Here is a 23,210-nt window from a genome sequence, read left to right on the forward strand (position 1 = left end):
TGGCGGATGAGAGGAACAATGGTTGATACGAGGGTGCCTGGAGCCTGAGAGCATGCTGCGCAGCTAGGCTCCCTGTGCGCGCACAACACTCCTGAGTACCTCCCTGAAATAGGAGAGAGTCTGAGGTCTGAAGTCACGCCTGTATTAATGAGTTTTAAGAAATTGACATCTGCAAGATAAGTAAAAGACATTTGTAAGAGAACATTGGTTCTTCTCCCAAGAATAGTGAAGGGTGTAGTGGAATATTGTGTGTGTAGAGTTTTGGGAAGTGTCGCGTTCTGTCATCATTCATGGACGTACGCTCAGTTAACACGTGGAGAACGGAGAGCCATTCGCCACACTTGTCACAGACTGGTGGGAGGGCGCCATTCGAAAGATATGCGTGTGTGGCGTGTGTGTGGCCTATTCGCACTCTACAAATGGATACCTCTGTGAATCTATCTTGTTTCTCGGTGAGATATTTACCTATGTAAGGCTTAACTGTATGTGATTTGTTGTTGGATTCTTAGTTCCATTCCTGCCGCCACATTTCACGAAGTCTCCATCGTATAGCTGTTTTCATGTCCGTATATGGAACCAGAGGTTCATCCACGCGAGTGCGAAGAGCAGCTGCCGCAGCATACCGGTCGGCGATTTAGTTCCCCGTATGCTGCTGTGCCCCGGCCCCCAGCACACTACTATCCTCATATCTGAAGCATAAGCCAACATTATCTTATTAATGAACTGGTTTAAAACTGGGTTTTTACTTAGTTTTGACCTATGTAATGCCATCACGACACTGAGAGAATCTTTAAAGATAACAGACTGTTGTATATTTGTTTCTGTGATGTACTCTACCGTTACTAAAACTCCGTATGCTTCTGCTGTAAAAAGTCTGTAGTTTGCGTTCAGTGTTTGTACTAGTGAAGTTGGGGCCATGTTCAGCGCAAGAGACAGCAGAAGCGGACTTTGAAGCATCTGTGTAAAAAGTAGTGCAGGGGTGCGTGTGTTGGAAGTGTAAAAAATGCTGTAAAATAAGTTCTCTTGGTGTGTTTCTTTTGCTGATTTGTCTAAGAGATACATCACAAAACACTAGATGCCGATCCCATGGGGCAACGAGGTCGGTAGGAGCAGTCTAGTATAAGTCAATAAATGAGACCCAAAGTTCCTTGCCTGCATTCCCGTTCGGAAGGGGAATGGCATGGTGATAGATGGACCGTTAGAAAAGAGATTGCTAGCCGACGTGTCAGTGATGATAAAATTACATGGATGATTAGTCAACGCTGCTATCTTGAGAGCATACATTACTGCTGTATACGTCCGCTGGTGCTCTAAGCACCATTGGTCACACTCAACATATTGTCACGAGGACACGAAGAAGGGCGCAGTAGGGTATGCGCCGCTGGGGCCGATGAAGGAGGACGAAGAAGAGCTATATGTGGGGCGTGCAGCCTAGGCGAACGCTCTGCAACAGCTGTTTTGTATATATTGCGAATAGGTCATCTGGTACTGTAACTAGATCGCGTCGCATTGCCCCATGCTTCGCCTCATTCCTTCTGCCGCCACGTAACAATATAGGCTTTAGATGGGACTTGTCCGAAAGACACCGGACGCAGGCCGGAGCCCTAGGTGGAGGACTGGATCCAGCGTTTTAAATGCAGAGCATTTCTTTAACTCACGATGTCACCCGGCGTTGTCGGCGTTGGCCTGCCTCGGCGTCCGCAACAGCCGTTCCAGGTGCGCCCTCTCCCCCACTCCTCCTCTCCCGCATTACGCTACCCTGCTCGCTCTCAACAACAGGTCCGCACCCGTCCCCCTACACTACATAAAAAAATAATACTTACCGGCACCTGGTTCCGATCCCACGACCCTGCGGGCGGAACGCAAGGTACATGGTGCTCTACCCACTGCGCCACAAAGCCGACACAGAATGAAAGGCTACGAACGCGCCTTATATCCTTGACTCATTCAAACTACGTCAAGATGCTGCTGATACAACGCATTCACTACAACAACTCCCCAAACACTAAACGTTAACGCAATACACCCACCCCCTATGCGACGCATTTACTCGAGTCGCCCTGGCGGGGAGATGGGCCCTTTCTTTTTAAAGCTGTTTTAGTGACGGATCCATATACGACACTGCCATAATCAGGTCACGAACTCACCAAGCTGTTGAAGAGATGCAGAAGGCACGTTTTCTATGCTCCAAAACACCGGTGGGACAAGATTTTCAGTATGTTTATCGCCCTGATGCATTTATTCTTTAGCTGTTTATTCTCCGGAATAAACGTAATCGTCCGTCTAGCACAACACCAACGAATGTTTCTTCTTTACCGGAATGGCTGCACTATTCAAAATAATATCAATTTCAGGCCTTATACTACGCTGCCTCGATAACAAAACACAGGTACTTTTTTCGGGGTTCCCCTTAAAGCCATTCTCGTCAGCAACTTGGCAAGCCTGTTCACACCCAGTTGGACCTGCCGCTCACGTACGGATAGGTTACAGGATTTAAAACTGATATGTATATCATCCATATATACAGAGTAAAGAATAGGTGGCGGCTGTGCCTTTCGAAGATTGTTCATCTTAATGATAAATAGTGTACAGCTGAGTACCCCGCCCTGTGGAAGTCTGTTTTATTGTGTGTGTATTTCCGAAAGTGCTGCACCAACTCTTACTCGGGAGATACGCTCAGACAGGTTGCTTTCTAGAGTGTTCAGCATGTTTCCTGACACACCTTATGACTTCAGGTCGCGCAGGATGCCATAACGCCATGCGTGTCATACGCGTTTTCCAAATCAAAGAAAAAAATGCAGTGCTGCCTGTGAACAAATGCATTCTTGACGTACGACTCCAAGGCCACCAATTGGTCAGTGGTGCATCTGCGCGACCAAACTCCTGCCTGGCAGCTATGGAGGATTCCGAGATATTCTAAGAAGTACTTAAGTCGTCTATTTACTATCTTTTGAAGCAGCGTGATTAGACAGCTGCTAAAGGCGGTGGGGCGATAACTATATAGAGAGGACAGATCCTTGCCTTCATCAGAATTGGTACAATTATTGACTCCCTCCGCGCCCGTAGAAAGCGTCTAGAGGGAAAGAAGAGCGTCAATTGTGCCCACGTGGAGGTTTCGTATCATTTCGTATGAGATTTGGTCGGGGCCAGGTGATGAATATTTACATGTGGCCGGGGCAGCGTGAAGCTCCTAGAGCGAGAATAGAGAGTAGTAAGAGCCCTTCGATGGCTTGTTTTCCCGTACGGGTTTCTGCAAAGCGGACTTTTTATACTGTGTAAATGTGGTCGTGTAATGTGACGAACTTGATACGTCTTCAAAGTGTTTTCCAAGCGTGTTTTCCTGGTGCTCAAGCGTGTTGCCTGCGGTGATGACAAGGGGAAAATTGTTTGTCTTGTGTCCTTTGAGTTTCCTTTTTCTATTCCATATTTTGGCTGTGTTAGTGTAAGAATAATAGATGATATAAAAGACCTCAAACTATTGGTTTTTGCTTCTTGGCGGATGCGCACTCCCATGGCATTGGCGCGTTTATAAACTATGAGGTTCTGAGCAGTGGGGTATCTACGAAGAACACCCCAGGCCTTATTCTGTGTTTGTCGTGAAAGCCTGCCTTCATCATTCCACCATTGCCCCCTCAGATTAGAAGTACCACAAGATGCCTGGGGAATGGCACTTCGAGCACACTAATATTAAACGTAAGAAAGTTACAAGATTCATCGATGCCCAAGTGTCTGATGATTGAGTAAGAGAGTTTTGACTTTTCCTTAAACATTTCCCAGTCGGCGCCGGAATCTCTTTACTTTTTATGCGAGATTGAACTGCAGGGGCATGTGTCTAGATATCTGAGGGTAACTGGGAAGTGGTCACATCCGTAGGGGTTAGTGTCAACCTCCCATTCAATGGTCGGAGAAAGAATGGAAGACCTAATAGCCAAATTGATGTGTGAATATGTGTGGTGTGTTTGACTCTAGTATGTTGGCTGTTTTTTGTTGATTAGGTAAGCTCCGGATGATAAAACAATCTTTTCCAGCAAGCGGCACGGGTATCTGTACGTTGAGACCCCTAGAGTTCACAATGAGCATTAAGATCCCCTACTAAAAAAAAGGGGGTGGAAGCGCATTTATTAGAGACTCCAAATCTTAACTTGATAAGTATTAGTCAGGGGGAATGTATAATTAGAAGACTGCTAATAGCCTATTAAAAATTATTGCCCGGACAGGCACTGCTTCGAGAGGAGTAAATAACTGGAGGAATTGACAGGGGACAGATTTTTGAATGACAATCGCAGCGCCACCAGAAAAGTGAGTCCAGCTGTCTCTGTCTTTTCTGAATACTGTATTTTGAGTGAGGAAGTTGGTTTGGGTGGGTTTCAGGTGTGTTTCTTGTAGGCACATCATACTCGGCTGATATTTGTGGAGGATTTCATATATCTCATCGACGTTTTTCACTAAGCCCTTACAGTTCCATTGCATTATACTTTGGGCAACAAATAAAGCCTAGGAGGATTACAGTGCTGTGTAAGGGGTTTTCTGGGCGATGCTCGCCTGAATCAGGGCCCGTGACTCGGGGAGCCTGGGGTTTTTTCCCTCTGCGAAAACTGCCGCGATGCTCTTTTGACGACTGGGATGCAGGACGAGATGGCGTACTATCCATGTCATAATCGCAGTTTTGAGGCGTTGACGAGATGGAGGCCCCGCAACGTATATGATGGAATGGCAGTAGATCCCGCCACCACCTTTTTTGATATGTTGGACATGGCTGCGGAAGAGGAGCCTCCCTCTTCCACATCCATTGCCACTGGTGCTTCGGAGGCCGGAGTGCGTGGAGTGGCGACTGAAACGCCAGTTGCGACGTTTTTTTGTTCTTGCGCAACACCTGAAGCCGCAGCAGGAGTTGCAGCAGTGTTTTGGGCTGCCACAGGCAGCGCCTCGGGGAGCGTAGGCAGAACCAAGTCAGCTTCGCTGACCTGAGCACCCGCGGAAACCAGACGCCGCCCCACCCACCGGCGGGCTGCGTCGGCGTAGCTCCCTGAAGGGAGCAGTGCATGCCGTTTACGCGCTTCTAGGAGTGACAGATTCTGAGTGCTTTGAGGTTGATAATCTCTTTTAGATGCGATGCTTAGAGCATCTCTTGTCGGCGGCCCTGTCCTTCCTGCGTGCGTCTGTTGTTGTTGTCCGCGTGCGTCCGTTGTTGTTGTCCGCATGCGTCCGTTGTTGTTTTCCGCAGCCACTCTCCCCCTCTCCTCTCCGATAGCGAACACTCTCTCGCGAGGGACATTGGATTGGATTCAATTGGATTGGTTTGGCTTGGCTTGGCTTGGCTTGACTTGGATTGAATTGGATTTGGTTTGGATTGGATTAAAGTGGATTGTGTTGTATAGTCTTGCGTCATAGCCGCGCCACTCTCTCTCCGTGGTCTCCTCTCCTTCGGGCGCGCTGCACACATAACCGGTGTGCCGCTCTCTGGCGGCCTTTCGGTCGACGGTTGCTCTCCGCTTGCGCTTGAACCCCCTCAGCGTCGCATCACACCAGGGTTCCCACGAGGGGACGTGGGGGTAATTTTTTCTTGTTTGAATATCTTGCAAGAGCGAGAATATGGTGCGTGGGGTCCATCACAATTGCTCCACCTGAATTGTGTTGCTTTGCACTCGTTAGTCAGATGGTCGTGTCTGGCGCACTTAGCACACGTTTGTTTCCCTCGGCGCCCATTGGTTCAGTGTCCATACCACTGGCATTTAAAGCAACCGCGCGTGTTAGGTATATACACTCTGGTCTTGCAGTGGATGAAGCCAGCGTTGACAAACTCTCGCAAAGTGCAACGACCAAAGGTTAATATGATGTTCTTTGTCGTTATTTCCTTTCTGTCACGACTCATTGTGATGCGTCGAACAGCGGTTACCCCCTGCTCGCGCAAACCTTCAAAGATGTCATAGTCAGTTTCATTTATCAGTTCTGCTTCGTAAATGACACCTCGGCAGCTGTTGTGGGTGCGGTGGGGAGTTAAAGTGATGTAAAAGGCGGCTAACTTCGTTTGCTTCAATAGGGTGTTCGATTGGTCCTTGTTGTTCACTACGATAAGCAGGTCACCGGAGATTAGTATTTTCGCTTGGTAGTTTTTGCCTACGAGACTTTCAATAAACTTTGCTACTAAGAACACAGACCTACTGGTAATCGGCGTTGCCTTATCAGCAGCCTGCATTATTAGAAAGCGTGAAAAGTTGTCGGGATTGGTGAAAAGCAGGTTTAAAGTAGGCTTGATAATTCCTTCAGTGCTTGCCCTTTTTGGGGCCCGTTGATTTGAAAAGAGGGGTTTAGAGATTACTATGCACCTTATTATAAAGCAGAGGACGGGGGTTCTTTCTTCATTGACCTTACCCTGGTAGTGAATGAGGTCCCGGAGCTCCCTGCATGGTAGGCAGACAGGTAGCTCATCGGCCAGAGCTTGACTAGGGCTCCGACGGCCTCCGTTTACGGCTTCTACCCTTTACCTTTCAACACCTTTCCACGGTTGGACGCAGCTTTTTTATCGGAGCTCGGGGTCCGCGGTGTCGCTGCTCACCATCACCATGAATACTCAATGTGGCCCGCGTGGTGGCTTCTCAATTGTGCTGGCTTCGCTCTCGAATTCGGGGATGGTTTTGGCCGGATTTCGGACAAGTGAAGCAAACAGTTCCTCCTTCACTCCGCGCATTAAGAAGCGTAACTTCTTTTCTTCTGTCATTTCGGGGTCCCTGCGGCGAAACAGTTGCTTCATCTCCTCAACAAAAATCACGACCCCTTCTTTGAGGTGTTGCGTGGCGCTTCCAACAAAAGTGTGACTCCCTCCTTCCGCACGACGGTGGCGAATGTTTTCAGGGACTCCCTCTTACAGAGAGTTCAGTCAGTCAGGGAGCTTTCGTTGTTCTCGAACCAAGTTCCAGCTGCATTCTCCATATACAAGAACACATGCCGAAAGGATTGCTCGTCATCCCACCTGTTCAAGGTCTGGAAGCGCTTTGCTTTCTCCAGCCAGTCCTCAGGGTCTTCACCGGGAGATCCGCGGACCGATGGTGCTTTCCGGGGGTTTTCCAAGACGATGGGGGGAGCTGCTTCATGCACAATCTCGTCGGATGCGGCGGTCTTCCTCTTAGTTCTTTCCGGTAGAAGTCCAAACTCAGCCTGTAAACCTTGAAGTCGGCGGCTTGCTGGGCTTGAGCTCGCTTCTCGGTTTCCAGAAGGAGGAGGGGGCATAAAGGGTGCGTATCGAACAGATCCACCAGATGTCACGAGGCCAAATATCACACAGTCGTCTTGAAGGAAAACACGTTTATTGAAGCGAACTTGTGCTCCCCGAATAACACAAAAAGTACAGAGGTGGTGAAGCAGCAGTCAACAAAGTGACGTGCGTAGGCGAGCGTTGAAGAGTCGTATACCGCGGCGTCCGCTCTGCACGCTTTTACCTTTCGGTGCGAGTGCTTCTCGGATTATCGATTTACATAAGAACATTCTAGATCAAAGAATATTATTCTCGGCTGCTGACGTTAGCTGGAAGCGCTCTCCCTATCAAAAGAGAAAGAGATAACACGCACGGCATAGAAATAAAGAATAGAACGCGCGCTTTTCTTGGCACACAGACAAAAGAGACCGGCGCAGCCCGGTGGTAAAAGCAAAACATAAATAAACAAACCAAATGCATGGTTCGCGGCAATTTTAACAACAAATACAGAGGCCCCACTCCCGTGTACGCTGATGGCTCAATGACGGCTACATCGTCGGCGATGGGGATCTCGATTTCTCGTCGCTCACTACCATCTGCGCCATACTGAGCCACAAGCCCTCTACAACAGTAACTGAGCTGGATTGACTGCGCGCTGCTTTTGATTATATTCGATTGCAGATGGCCAATCAACGGCCTATTTTTACAGACTCCAGGTCAGCAGTCGAGAGCTTAACGCTTCGAAAAGAAAACCTAGCTTGGGAAATCAATCTTTTCCACTTACAAGCCATGCAAAAGAAACATGGAGTAGATCTGCAGTGGATTCCTCCCCATTGCAGAGTTGCCGGCATGGGCGCAGCTGACAAAGCCGCCGCAGCTTCCCACAATTTCTGCAATCAAGCTCTGCCAATTCCATTCACGAGAAAGGATGCGGCAATACCCGCTTGATCAACCGCATGCAAAGCGAAGATGTCTACCTGGAGTGATGCAAGGCAGAATATGCAACTCTTCAGGTTACTGATCCCAAGTGCACATTCAAAATGCCACCTGGGCCTAGCCAGCGCGAGGAAACTATTCTGCATAGGCTATGCTCGAATTTTGCATACACGGCACATTGCCTGTTGGAAATCCAATAGGAAGCTTCACCTCTTTATTTCACATGTGGCTCACGAGAAGATATTCATCATGTAATATGCGTTTGTCCAAGGTACACTGTGCACACACAGAAACTGATATTATCTTTTTGCAGGCAGCTTGGTGCGGGACTTGAGCTGAGCGTTGTTTTGGGTCTTTAGTCGGGTACCAGTAAGGGCACACGCGCAATCAAAGCTCTCTTCGAATTTCTCAGGAGCACAGAACTGGACAGAGTTTTGTGATTGAAAATTTTGGGTGCATAAGATGATATATTTTTATTTTCACATTTTTTCCTTTTGTTTTTATTCTCTCATCTAGCGTAGCAAGAGAGCGCGACGGCTCGGCTAACATCGCTGGTCTTCATTATAGTTACTCTCTCTCTCTCTCTCTCTCTCTCTCTCTCTCTCTCTCTCTCTCTTGCGAAAACAAGCTTTTGACCCTGGGTATATATCTTGATTTCGCAAGGCATTCGATAGAATCAATCATAGAATATTAGCTTGTAAACTTGAACAGTATGGAATGCGCGTAGTTGTACCTGGGAATTTAATCTCGCGCTTAATATTATAGAATATTAGCTGTTAAAATTGAACATTAAGGAATCCGCGTTGTTTTACCTGGGCTTTAAATCTCGCGCTTAATATATAGAAAGCAGAGCGTTATAACTGATCGAAATCATTCCTCCTTAGAAATAACATCCGGCGTTCCACAGGGAAGGATACTGGGGCCACTTCCTTTTATTATTTACGTTAATGGCGTAACCCGGCTTAACCAAAATGCCTTGTGTACGATGTATGCAGAAGACACTGCTCTCCTCTTTCAGTCCACAAATGTTTCGAACAAACTTACGTAGCGAATATTGAATTACAAAACATTTAAAACGGATTAAATAAATTCCTTGGAAATAAATGCCTCCAAAAAAGCTGTTTAACTTACACCTGTACCAAAGATAGTATTTCGTCACCTCAGTCTATAGTAAGGGTCAGGGAACATAGCAGTTGTGCGGGAAGTAAAGACATCGGAGTGATTTTCAATCAACAGATGAAGTGAAACACACAACTGAATAATGTGGCCAAACGATTATCGAAGGCGTGGGGTATCCTATGTAACTTTCAGAAGGTACTTTTATCCAGGTAAAATTGTTAATTTATAACTACAAGCTTACGCCTCACATGAATTACTGTAACCTGGTATGGGGAACGTAATCGCAAGGAGACAAAAATAAACTTTTATTACAAAACAAGGCCATCCGCCACATTCAAACGCTTCTTAGGACGCGCGTAGGGCCGACTTGTTCGAAACGGTAAACGTTCTTACACTCCAACACACTTTCCAGTTTATTCTCGTTATGAAATATAAGCATGGTGTGAAATATAAAACTGAATTCTACTTCAGACTATATATTCTCAGGAGACCTCAGGAATACCAATATAATGTTAGGTAGAGAGACCTATCGTTAATACCTTTTTTTGCACAAACGGTAGATTCCAGACACTATAACACCGCATACCCACTTTCTTAGGACATCTACAACGTCACAAAATTGATTTGTGCAATATTACCAAAAAAAGAATTTAATGGATATCTTATCTTGAATATAAAGTGACCAGCCCCGTTTTTTTACAATTTAAATGTCGCAGAAATTCCAATGTTATGTTGTATCGCTTGTTCAATGTCCGTGTGTACTTTTTTACTCCATTTATGTTGGTGAAAAAACTTCGTGAATACACGGATACTACGTATATATTTATGGAGAAATTTTATTTACGTGCTCTAATTGCGTACACGTTACCTGTATATGGGAAATTATTCTATCATGCGTGAGCTTACGTTTAGTTAAAAGTGCCAGAAGACTGAATAGCAACGACGTAAGACTCCGTGTTTGTGAAGTTTACATTTGCTAGACGGGTGCAGCTACCTTTCACTGCTCAGTTTTGTGCGGCGCCGCAGTACCCAGACGCACTGAAAACGTGGTTGTTCTTGAAAAAAATTATGCCCTTTTCTTCATTAGTGACAAAAAAACCCACATCTTTCAATACGGCGAAATTCAGCTCGATTAATTGCATTGTTCGCCTTTGCAAATAACTGCCTAGTAGGAGGTGGAGGCGCACCTTCCCTGCCATTGGCCGATGGTACCGCTGGTGCTAGCGCTGGAACGGTGGAGCCCCACGACTTCTTGAGGTGCCGCACTCTCCCTATAAAGATAAGAAAACAATTGACAGGAAACAAACTGCGTGAACAAGGTAGAACCGGTGTAACCTCTAAGTGATACGTATAATGTCTGTTTATTTTTATTCATTATAACGGAGGTTAGCGCTTCAAGAAACAAGACAGACGACAGAAAACGAACAGGGCGGGCGCTACTTAAACTGATTTATGTACAAGCTACATCTCGCATATATAGCACAAAAAAATCCTAGCATGCGCACTGTGAACCATTTATTGCACACCTCCCAAACAATCATCCCAACAAATACAGAGATAACACCAGCCTGCACACTAAGCCATACACGTTAAAAATTCTACCTCAGAGGAAAAGACAGCAACGGAAGTATCACTGACCCAGCAATGACCATATTTCTTGATATAAAAGCTTCCAGTATTTGACGCACTTTTGGATGGCTTCTCCCCAAAGTCTAGATATCACCAGAGTCCTTCAATGCCTTTCTGGTCGAGAAACGTCGCCGTCACGCTAAGGGGGAGCTTCGTACGCCGCCTAGGGAGGCCGCGCCGCGGCGCTGGTGATGATTGGAGGGCAGCCGGGGGCGTGGTCAGAGCGCGTTTGGCAGGGAACGGACCATGGAGTAAGATAAAACAGACGCTCGCCGCCTTATCAGCAATGCGCTTTCCCTTTACGTGTCGTGGGCCGCTCAAATGGACTTATCATTTCGTGAGTGGCGAAAGAATTTGGTGCGAACGGGCATGCTGCTACTGCGTTCCTGCCTGCCGGTATGGCTACAGAGCAGCGGCGGCCGCCCGATGCCCTCTGATCTGCGCTGGTGCCCCTCGAGGTAGTCTTTGTCCCAGTACGAAATTTGGCCGGGAGTTTCATGACCAGAGAAGCATTGAAGGGCTCTGATATCACTTAGCCGTGCAACACAATCCTTACAGTTCCCGCAATGTAAAGGCAAGTGCGTAGTCCCCCCATTGCCAATTCATGCTCCCGTGCTCGATCATTATTACACCACCCCGTCTGGCCGATATAGGCCAATCCTCACGAAAGCGGAATCTCATACACCACACCGGTGCAGCACTTCACAAGTGGCCTGGCATGCTTCTTATCGCATGCTCACTTCTCCGTGGCATAAATGCGTGGGCGCAGGGCAGACAGCTTGCTAGGTATGAAAAGACAACGGGGATGCCGTGTTGTTTTGCCACCGTCTCCATGTGGTGGGATACCTTGTGCACATAAAGCACCACTTAGGGCCTTACTGTCGTGCGCTCCAAATCCGCCCGTTCCTTTCTCCCACCACTTTGTTCTCCTGAAGCAAGGATTTAGCAACCGCTGTAATCAGCGAGCCCGGAAACTAAGCTGCAACCATCCTTTCCACCTGTTTTTAGGAGGCTAGGTAGATTTTGTGACAGCCCGACCTCGTGATAGCAGACTCAAGGCGTAAACCTGCAAAGGCGCTCTTCACTGTCCTCGAGTGTGAGGAGCTGAAACGCATCAGTGCACTTTTCCTCGGGGTGAAAAAAAAAACCAGCAGGTGTAGTCCTTCTGAAACTGTGTGTTACAATCTCCAAACTGCAACGCACCATTTAACGGTAGTTCATGTGTGAAATTTAAGCCTTTACCATGTAGTCTAAAGCTGAATAAAACCTGGTTAATTGCTTGTGCACGTGTCGTTAATCCCAAATTGTTAAATAAGACTAGAAAGTCCTCAACATACCAAAACACCTTACGGACAATTCCTCCTTCGAAGGCGCTTTGAAACGCTCGGTCAAAAAAAGCTAAAAAATGTTACATAAAACAGGGGCAACACACGCCTTAATGTATATGCCTTGTCGTTGAAGGTAAAAGCCGTCGTCAAACGTAATGAACGATTCTTAAGATAAAATACCAGTAAGGAAATGAAGCCAGTGAACGACACACCAGCTGCATTCTGAAACTTAACAGCACCGTTCTCATCAAAAACTTCCCTTACACAGGCACATAGCTCTCTCTGAGGCGCAGAGTAAAACAGGTCTCCTACATCCACTGAAAACCAATGCCTAAAAGAGCAATCACTTTGCAAGAAACGAGTGACCACTTATAAATTCTTTGTGGCGTACGGTCCTTCACTGCCAACGCATTCAAATGTTTTTGTAGAAAACCGCTGACACAATTCAGCCAAGTGCCCCTCCCGCTAACAATTGTAGGGACTAGCACATCTACTTTGTGCGTTTTTGCTTAGAACAAGATCTTTAGGGCACTACTTTTTCTGTCAGTAACACACTTCGCTAACCTGGTAAGCTGCAGATCCTTGCACATAGCAGACACATTGCTTTTCATCCTCGTCGTACTTGCTTTCACAGGAAAAAAGTTATTTCTTTTGGCAGTGCGCAGCCAGAAGTGGCGAAGACCGGAGGTGCCGAGCGGAACGCGTTCCGCTCCCCGCTAGCAGACGACGCCCGCTTTCCTAGCGCAACTCCCAACCGCAGCGCCGTGGTGGCGAGAGTCGCAGCCGGCCGCCTTCTCTCCACGGCCGCGGTGGGGACATACGGAACTGAAACTAAAGTGTGGCAAACTGTTCGCATGGCGACGCAGTGAAACATCCCCCTCGCGAGGGGCACGATCTAATGCAGAGCATTTCCGGGGGCGCATGACGTTAAGTAGTTTGGGTTACGTTAATGTTGTTGCACTTGTGGCAACTGCTGACGAGAGAGCGCTCGTCAGCAGTAAAATTGGCAGCCTCGGCGCACGTTGAGTCCGAGAGAGGGGAGAGAGTGTCCTTGAAACGTGCCTGGGCGCGCTATCGAATGTTGATCGCGCCGATAGCGTAACGTCTGTGCCGGGCATGTCGAGGCGAGCAATGCGGACAACTACGGACGCCAAGAATAAGTGACATCGTGAGTTAAAGAAATGCTATGCATTTAAAAATTTCTTTTTATGGACTGTAACGCTTTTTCTGAGAAAGTCCTGCTTGGCACGACCACGAATCCTCACACTTTGTCGGCTTGCGTTAGCTGCAGGTTGTTGTCCATAAAGAAGGCGACCACCTTCCTTGTAGTGTCCGTTTTACGAATGGGAGGCCCACTAGTCATGCACCTGGCGATCACGTCAACACCCTCCAACGAACACCGGTCTGTGTCCTCCTGGGGAGCATTTTTTGCGATGTGACGGTTCAGGCTACCAGGTCATGGGCAGGTATGTGGTGCTAAGGGTGAGCTTGAGACCATTATTTAAAACCTCCGAAACCTCTTCTGGCACTTCCAGGCTATCATGCAGCAGCAGAAGACCACCTGCTTGCCTTTGCTTGCGTCCTTCTTTGAAAGTACTGAGCACTTCACGAATGTGAATTGCCAAAAAATATTCCGTCGAATGGGCAATCAACCACCGAAACGAGGAAAGCTTGAACCAGGCTAACCGGGGTGGGGTGTCCAAGGTAAAACACAAAATGAGTAGGCAGTCTTGAAAAGAATGTGGTAGGTCATTGAAACATATAAAGAGTTTGAAAAAAGAGAAAAAAAGTGGAGAAAAAAATTCCCCCCGGGTGGGAACTGGGCCAACGATCTCTAGAATACTCGTCTGGTACTATGACCGCTACCCTACAGGCGGAGCTATTTTCCGCTCCACTTTCTAACCTTGAAGCCTTACCCTGAAGCCTTAACCTTGAAGCCTTAAATTTAGGCCGGCGTACTGGCGCGTTCAAATACCCCCATTTAATAGCAATGTCACGCATTTTTTATATTTGTAACAAGACAGAAAAATCCTAGAACAGGCTTTTAATACTACCAATGAATTAGATTATTACGTCACCTTGAATAATTTGTTAACTGTCACCTTATCGAATGTGTTAGCCACACTTTTGTTAAAAGTAAGCTTTATTAACGCTCAGTCAATGCATTATTATTCTGATCACTGCAATTCCTTTTGCGATAGCTATACCAGGTGTTTGCATTACAATCAGTATGTCGTCGTCCCGCCTGACCACCGCCCATCGTTCCGTGTGCTACATTGCGAAATCTCATGAGAGATTATCCTGTTACAAAATGAAAGGGAAATTTTCATGCGCGGAGCATGAGATGGAACTTTTTTGGGTAGACGCTCTTTAATTCGTTCACAGCAGTCTCCCCTCCGGAACGAGTAGGAGTAGAAGTAATTTAGCAAGTTTGGCAGTCAGTACAAGTGCGCCTTCAAAAAAATGCACATCTGAAAGAGGCAAAACTGCAGAACAAGAATAAACGATGATCGCAGGGCGAATGGGACAGTGTGAGGTCCGGCCTGCCTTTCTGCACGTGTCATCTGCTTTATTACTGTTTCTGATTCGAAGACAAGGTCGATGACTGTAGTTTCTTGCGAAGGGATTAAGTGCGCACCTTAAGGGTTTCCCTGCCATATGTGTTGTTGCTTGTATCTGTAAAAATTACTGTCCGCTTCTCCACAGTACTGCAAACCATACGTACTAGGTTTTCTTCGAGTAACGCCATTGCTATTTTTTAAAACATCCCCCTCGCGAGGGGCACGTTCAAATGCAGAGCATTTTCGCGGGGCGCACGCGTTAACTAGGTTGGGTTGGGTTGCGCCGGCGGCGGTACGATGTCTTCAACCGGTGTTGCGACGTTGGTATTAAATTGCGTCACAGCACTGGTTGAAGGTCTTGATTCTATCCCGTACAACCCTGACTCCGAAGACAGCATCTGACGAGAGCGCAGGCGATGACTGGATTGGAGCCCCACACATACCCGATTTTATCTGGTTCGAAAGAAACTGACAGCGAGAGCGAACGCCGAGAACCGCCCCATCACGGCACGACCACGCCACGACCACGTCACAACTACGTCACGATCACGCCACAACTGTTGTTGCTCCCGCGCCAAACTACGACGCATGCGCGCCCCACCTGTTGCTGAACGCGATCCGAGCACGCAGAGAACACGCGAGGAGCAGCAGAGAGCAGGCGAGGAGGAGTGGGGGAGAGGGCGCACCAGGAACGGCTTTTGCGGACGCCGAGGCACGCCAACGCCGGGTGACATCGTGAGTTAAAGAAATGCTCTGCATTTAAAATCGCACCTGCCGTCTCAACTCTGACCTCGAAATTCTGCAAATCCGATTTGTGTGCCCCGGCGACGGCTTCACCGGGCCAGGCAAGTTCCCAATCTACTTCGGCATCTGGCTTTTCCGTAGGCAAAAACTGTAGAAACGTGCCAATCATGTTGATATTATTATGTAGCTTTCAAGTTAAGTTAAATTTTCAAGTTAGGGTAACTGTTCCTGACAACTGTGTGGCCTAAACCTGGTTATGTGCAGTCAAAACGTACGTCTGTATGTATGTATGTACGTATGTATGTGCGTATGTGCGTATGTATGTATGTATGTGTGTATGTATTTATTTATGTATGTATGTATGTATGGGCGTATGTGTGTATATATGTATGTATGTATGTATGTATGATGTATGTATGTATGCATGCATCTATGCATGTATGTACGTATGCCCACGTGTGTACCGTCCTTGTCAAACTTTTGTGGGCCACGGCGACCGTGCCAGGAGCAGGCGCGCCGCCGAGCAGAGGCGCTGCGCTTGCAGCTGTCGGCTGGTTGCGTGGATAAAGAGAGCGAGGGGAACTTTCGCTTTTGCTTTTGTAGTGTGTCCGGCGCGACAAGTCCTGCGCAAAGCGGAGTGCGCCTGCTCTGAGGAACCGGCACCACCACACTTATCGCACCAGCCATACCTCGAAAGAAATCGCAAAAGTTCCCCTGACTTTCTTTAGCGGAGTAAGCAGGCGACAGCGGCAGGCGCAGCGCCCCTGCTCGGCAGCGCGCCTGCTCCGGCCATAGTCGCCGTCCCCCACAAAATTTTGAAAAAGACTGTACGTGCGTATGCATTTCTGTATGCATGTATGTATGTATGTATGTATCTATGTATGTATGTATGTATGTATGTATGTACAGTTAAACCTGGATACAAAGAAGTTGGCAAAAAGTTGCATTTTTTTGTTGCATCCATGTTTTTTACAAGGAGGTTTCGAGTTAAAGCTCGTGTGAATGAAAAAGAAACGAAACCAAAATGCTAGACACCAGTGACACTGAACTTACTCTTCACACTGAAAAACTGCGGGATTTGTGCCTTGTGCTACCGTAATCCCAAACGTAACTTACGAATGACTTTTGCATTTTAATACTTTTCGGGGCCTTAACTTGTTTCTGGTACCAAAGTTACATCGAAAGGGCACCTTTCTGCGAACTTGATGCTCTTTCCGCAGTCAAAATTCTTGAGGGGATGCGGCGGGGACGTTCTTCATTCTCGCCGGCGGAGAAGCTCGCTATATTACAGATATATAACAGTCTGCAGTGGACGTAGCTGCAGACGTTTGCTGTAAGAATACCCCTGCAGCCAATGCTGCTGGCGGCAGCGAACAAACCGCTGATGCCCTGACAGACCCGGACTCACGCGCCATTGGGCTTCCGTCCGCACAAACTAGTGCTCGCCCTCAGGCATACCCGCCTGGGATTCCCTGTTTCGACAAGTCGCTATCCGGGAGGAATAGAGGCTTTAGCGGTCCCCTGAGTGAGCTTTCTGGGGCGCGGAGGCCGAGACGCTGTTCCGCCGGGCTGAACCCTAATAAACGGTCGCTTGCTGCCGGAGCGAATCAGGACTCAGGTGTAAAGACAAGGGTCAACGAAAGGCAGGCAGGAAGCAACTCGGCATGCCAGGGAGGGACCAACGGCAGGCGCGGACATATAAACGTAACCGTCTCAAGGCCCGTGCTCCTGGTCAAACGGGTCGCTCTGGTATTGTGGGCTTCCCGCACGGGTTGCAGAGGCGGATCACCTGACGCCTCGGCGAACGCCGAACATCGCGATTGGTGCAACAACCAGATGGGCTCTCACCTCGAAGCTGCACCCGATTAATTCCGGCGCTACTGGCGCAGACTGCGGTGAAGTGACTGAACGCTCGGGAACGTTTTTGTTGCTGCTTTGTTTTTCTCACCCGTATGCTTGCAGGGGTGGTAGCGTTCACTTCGCGTTTTGTTGCGCAATGGCATCGTTTTTTTGCTGCTGTTTTCTCTTGTTGTTTCCCTTGTTCTCGCGAGTGAGCCTTACTTTTGCCTTTGTTGTGTTATCCCGCCCGCGGGTACTTTTCTGGTATTGCATGATGTGCCCCGGGCGTGTTATGCAGCATTTGTTTTTCTCTTCGTGTAGCATTTCACTTTGTGCTTTGCTGGCATGCGGAAATCGCGCTTGCATGCATGGAGCCCTCAAAGGATATTCTTCGCGTTTTATTTGTTGTTTGTTTGGGTTATTCGCGCTGTAATCACTTTGTTTTGGAGCCTGTAGTAGTCCAAGCAGTCCTGACACAGGCTTTTGATAGGGGAGCTGTGATGTTTGCAGCGCCGATGAACCCCGTCTTGACGATGAACCCCCTCCCTTCTCGTGGCCTTGTTGGGTCTCCACATCCGGTGGCGGAATGTTGGGGCGGCCTCCGCCGACGCCAGCCAGACGCCACCCTTTGTATAGGCCTCGCCGGCGGCTTTTACGCGGCGTGGGGGGAGGCTTTCCTTTCATCCTGACCTTAGGGGACGGCCAGGGGGGGAGCAGAGGTGAAAATCCTTATTGGCATGTGCGCTGCTGTGGGGGAGGCGGCATTGCTCGCGCCCTGCTCGCGCATGCTTCGACGAGTTCGTCCGGAGCAGCCGCCGAGAGCGCACGCTGGCAGACCTGCTCCCGTGGTAGCCTCTGGGCGCCAGAGCTCCACGCACGTTACAGCCAACCGCGTGGCGGTTCGGCACACTTTTGGCCTCCGGGCCCCCATCAGGGATCGCGCCGCGATACCACCCTTTCGTGCTCTGCGGCGCTTTTTAACTGAAATTCAGTTTTTGTTTTGTCTTGTGCTATGTTTCATCGTCTCCTGTAAATAAGTGTAAATAGACTTCTTCTTCATCAACTACCTCCTGCGTCAGCGTCATCGCCTACTTTCACCCATCCACGGCGACACCAACCACCTTCTTCTACGAACCAAACTTTACTGATATCATCTGCGTTGTTTGCTGGATAGCCGTGTTGTACGCAAACGTGCAATACGGAAGGACTTCGTCCAAAGTCTTATGTTCAATGTCGACGTACACAGACAACATATCCGCGATCACCTTTTTCAGACGTTCATTTGCTCTGTTCGTGAGGGTTCGTATGCCGTCGTTCTCGGGTGATTCATGTTGCTGTAGTATACGATTGCTTGCATACGCTCCGCAGTGAAGGCCGTTCCGCGGTCCGTGATTAGGATTTCAGAGGCTCCATGTAGCAACACAACTGGATTTATGAAGACCTTCGCGACTTCTTGGGCAGTCCCTCTTGGAAGAGCGGTGGTCTCTGCGTAGCGCGCCATGTTTTCTGTTGCAACGACAATCCACAAGTTCTCCGATCGTGATTTAGGGAACGGGCGTAGAAGGTCCATTCCAATCTGTTAGAAGGGCCTCGATGGGACGGCGATCGGTTGCAGAAGTCTGGCGGGTCTCGTCGGTGGCGTTTTTCATCGCTGGCAGTCACGGCAGGTCCAGACGTAGTGGGTGACGTCGGATGTAAGGCGGGGCCAGTAGTAGTTCTTCTTGACCTAACCAATAGTGCGAGCTGTGCCGAGATGTCAGGAAGACGGGTTGTCGTGGTATACTTCCAAAATTTCGTCACGAAGGTCTGCGAATATGGCGAGAAGACATTTCGTTCCGTTCGGGGCCTCAAATTTTTTTCACGAGGACGGAGGTTTTCAGGCTCAATGATGGTAAGTTCCGTTTCAACGCCCTAGGCACGGCGACATTGCGTCCTTCGAGGTAGTCGATCATGACGCGTAAGTCAGGGTCGGCACGCTGCTGCGCTGCTATATTGCGCTCAGTCACAACTGCGAAGAACGGGCTGTCTTCATCACAGTCTTGCGGTGGTGGTCGACGGATGCGCGGTACAGGCAGTCGTCGCCGGACTGTTTTCTGCCGGATTTATAGATGGTTGTAAAGTCGAACCCTTGCAGGCGCAAGCTCCACCGCCCAAGACGGCCCTAGGGGTCCTACAAATTGGCGAGCCAACACAGTGTATTGTGGTCTGTCAGAACCTTGAACGGTCTCCCATACACATATGAGCGGAAGTTTGAAATGTCCCATATAATTGCGAGGCACTCCTTCTCAGATGCTGAGTTGTTTTTCGCCTCCTTCGACAGACCACGGCTGGCATAGGCGATTACATTTTCGCAACCGTTTTGCTTTACACGAGGACGGCAGCTAAGCCTATCTCACTGGCGTCCGTGTGTATTTCCGTTTCGGCGTTTCGTCGACATGCGCGAGCACGGGCGGGCTTTGCAGGAGTTGTTGCAGCTCGCAAATTTCTTTTTTCTTGGGTGTTTTCCAAGCTAAAAGGGGTGCTATCTTTCGGCCAGCGCGTGAGTAGCTCTGCAATGCGTTCGAAATTTTTGATGACGCGCCGGTAGTATGCGCACAGCCCGACAAATCATCGCACGCCCTTCTTGCCTTTCGGTGTTCGGAAGTTCGCTATGGCTGAAGTTTTCGCCGGGTTAGGCAGGACTCCGGCAGCGTCGACGACATGGCCCAAAAACGTGAGTTCCTAGTACGAAAACCAGCACTTTTCAGGCTTCAGGGTTAGCCCTGACGAGTGAATAACCTGGACTACAGACTCCAACCTTGCCAGGTGTTCATCGAACGTTCGTGCGAAAGACAGACTGTCTTCGAGGTATACGAGACAGGTGTGCCACTGACACTTCAGGCCAGCTAGCACGGCGCCCATGACTCTTTGAAACGTTGCTGGTGCCATGCACAGCCCAAACTGGTTCACCTTGAACTCATAAAGGCCGTCCGGGGTTATGAAGGCATCTTCTCTCGGTCTCTATCGTCCAGTTTAATTTGCCAGTAGCCTGTCTATAGATCCATCGATGAGAAGTACTTTGCGTGGCACAGGTGGTCGATGCCGCCGTCGATTCTTCGCAGAGGGTACACGTCCTTTTTGGTGATTTTGTTCAGTCACCGGTAGTCAACGCAAAACCTTAATGTGCCGTCTTTTTTCTTCATGTGTACTACAGGCGCAGCCCAGGAGCTTTTCGATGGATGTATAATGTTGCCGCTGAGCCTGCCTTCCCCTTGTGTCCGCATGCCTTCCCGCTCGTGTGTAGAGACGCGGTAGGGGGACTGTCGGGTGGGTCGGGCTCCATCTTAGGTTATTATTCGGCGCCTCGCTAGACATGTTCGACGTAGTTTTGAGTTCGACGAAAAGCAGTCTCTGTAACAACACAGCAAAGCCAATACTTTCTTCCGTTCTTCTTACTGTAACGGCACATTCACGTTGCTGGGATTCGGAAGCTTGAAGCTATCTTCGGGTGCGCGTTCAAAGACGCAACCACGATCACCTCACTTGCTTCATGTGTTTCTTCGCGTAACGCAATTCTAGCGCCCCTGTTTATATGCTGGTATTCTTCGGTGAAATTAGTGACCAAATCTTGGGATTGGCGTTGCTCAAAGTGCACAGTGCCTCCTGCGATGGAGACACCGCGGTCTAGAAGCAACCTTTGGTCACTGTCTACGATAGTACAAGGTGATCATCAAGCTTGCACGGGGTGGCAGGATGACATGATCATCGGCGATTCTTACAGCAGCACGGTATACGGAGTTCGGTTCCGGCATCATGGAATGATTGGGGGAAAAGATTCTGCAGATCTAGTACTGCACCTTTGTGCGTCAAAAAGTCTATTCCGAGAATTACGTCGCTGGAGCAGTTAGGCAAAATGACGAACGCAGCAGTGTACGTGGTGCTGTTTATTGAGACACGGGATGTGTATGCCCCACTTTGCCTTACGCGATGACCTTCTGCTCTGCGCATGTGCCGACCGTCCCATCTGGTCATAAGTGTCTTCAGCTTAGAGGCAAATGAACCGCTCATTACTTAGTAGTCGGCTCCCGTGTCTATGAGGGCGACTACATCAACGCCGTCGATGGACACCTTGACGTCGGACAGCGCCTTGATCAAGTTCAGGGTTCTTCTGGGCGTCGCATTTTGGTTTGTGCGTGTTGACTGTCGGGGACTGTCCATCGTCGTTGTCGTCTCAGCAGCAGGCTCGGTCATTTCGGTTACGCGTTGCGCCTTGTGGCTGTCGTAGTGTTCGGGAGTAACGACAGGGTTAGGTCGTGTCCTCGTTTTGAAGGCATGTCATGAATCACGGTGTTCGGTGCGTCCTTACGTTGTTGGAGGATTTTCGTTTTTCCCCCGTCGTGCGACTTCACCTCCAGAAGTTGCTGCTTTTAGTTTTCTCCGCGTGGGATAGGGAACTTCCACGTGAGGAATCAGTATTGCTACGGTGGTTCGAGGATGGCGAACGGTTCAAGCGGGCTGGTCCTCGGTTGGTATTGGACAGGTATTCTTCGATTTCAGTAGGGTGCTGGCCGGATCGGGGGCGTGGTGCGTCGACGGAGAATCCTCGCAAACCGAGCTCTTGTAAGGGCCGTTACGCTAGATGTGGTCGGGCTTTCCGCAGTGGTTGCTGAGCGGGCGATTATCGGGCGTTCGCCACACGTCGGTCTTCCTCGGCGTCTGGTATTGAACTACAGGAGGTCGTGTGGGTGACAGTGGACGGCGGTATGGCGGTGCCTCTTGACGGCGGATTGGAACAGGGCGGTGTCGATGAAGAGCTGCGGAGTAGGTCATCGCTTGTGGCTTGCGGGGTGCTTCGGATGGCGTTGAAGTTCCCAGTGCCTGTTGAACCTCTTCTCGGATGACGTCAGTCAGGGAAGCCGATTGAGATTGCTGCGCCGTTGGGAAAAACTTCCGAAGCTCCTCCGTGACCACTGCTCGAATGGTCTCGCACTATTTATCGGAGCTTACAGTTGCGGCACCGATAGTCTCCGAAAAGAGCGCGTTGACAGGGTGAATTTAGAGCCTCCTTCGAATTTAGAGCGTCTTCTCCATTGAGGCAGATTGAGAAGCGAATTAGGCCACTGTTTTAGGGCGGTTGCGGACAAGGAAAGCAAAGAGTTCTTGCTTTACTACGCGTATAAGAAACCCCAGTTTTTTTTCTTCCGTCATTTCCCGGTCCGCGCGGCCAAATAATCGCTTTGTTTCTTTAACGAAAATCACGACTGATTCATTGGGTTGTTTTGTTCGAGTTTCAAGCAAAAGCGCTGCTCGTTCTTTTCTCACCACGGCAGAGAAAATCTTAAGGTACTCGATTTTGAATTGCTTCCAGTTAGTCAAAGAGCTCTTATGGTTCTCGAACCAAGTTCGAGCTGCGTCTTCTAAGTAAGAGTGCCGGAACGTTTCTTCATCGTCCCACCCGCTGATGATGCAGACGCACTCTAGCTTCTATAACCATTCTTCTGGGTCTTCAGCGGGGACTTCCTGGAACGATGGTGGTTCCCAGGGCTATGGCAGGATGATTGGCGACGTTACGTCTGGCACCATGGTGGTGGCAGCGGTTGTTTTCTTTGGCCCTTCTGGAAGAAGACCGAACTCGGGCGGTAAACCTTGCAGTCGGTGGCTGGCTCTTGTTGGACTTGCTTGGCGGCTTCCAGAGGTTGTAGGAAGCATAAAGGGTGCGTACCCAGCACATTCAGCAGATGTCACGAAGCCAAAGACGACGCAGTTGTCTTCAAGGAAAGAAAGTTTATTGGAGCGAACTTGTGCTCCTCTAACCACTCATAGAATACACAGGCGGCGAAGCAGCAGTCAACAAAGTGACGTGCGCATGCGAGCGTTGGCGAG

The 23,210-nt window shown here is 49.0% G+C and overlaps 1 long non-coding RNA gene across 1 annotated transcript in view; it reads right to left on the reverse strand.

Annotated features, from left to right (window-relative positions):
* Positions 1 to 23,210, reverse strand: part of LOC144166130 (uncharacterized) — a 64,357-nt gene that overhangs the window by 11,507 nt on the left and 29,640 nt on the right. The window contains exon 2 of the long non-coding RNA XR_013321592.1: positions 10,435 to 10,518. This is a non-coding gene — a long non-coding RNA (uncharacterized LOC144166130). The remainder of the gene's footprint in view (positions 1 to 10,434; positions 10,519 to 23,210) is intronic.

The sequence above is a fragment of the Haemaphysalis longicornis genome, unplaced genomic scaffold (assembly GCF_048455015.1).
Source record: "Haemaphysalis longicornis isolate Haplotype H1 unplaced genomic scaffold, Haemaphysalis longicornis Haplotype H1 scaffold_16, whole genome shotgun sequence".
NCBI lineage: Eukaryota > Metazoa > Arthropoda > Arachnida > Ixodida > Ixodidae > Haemaphysalis > Haemaphysalis longicornis.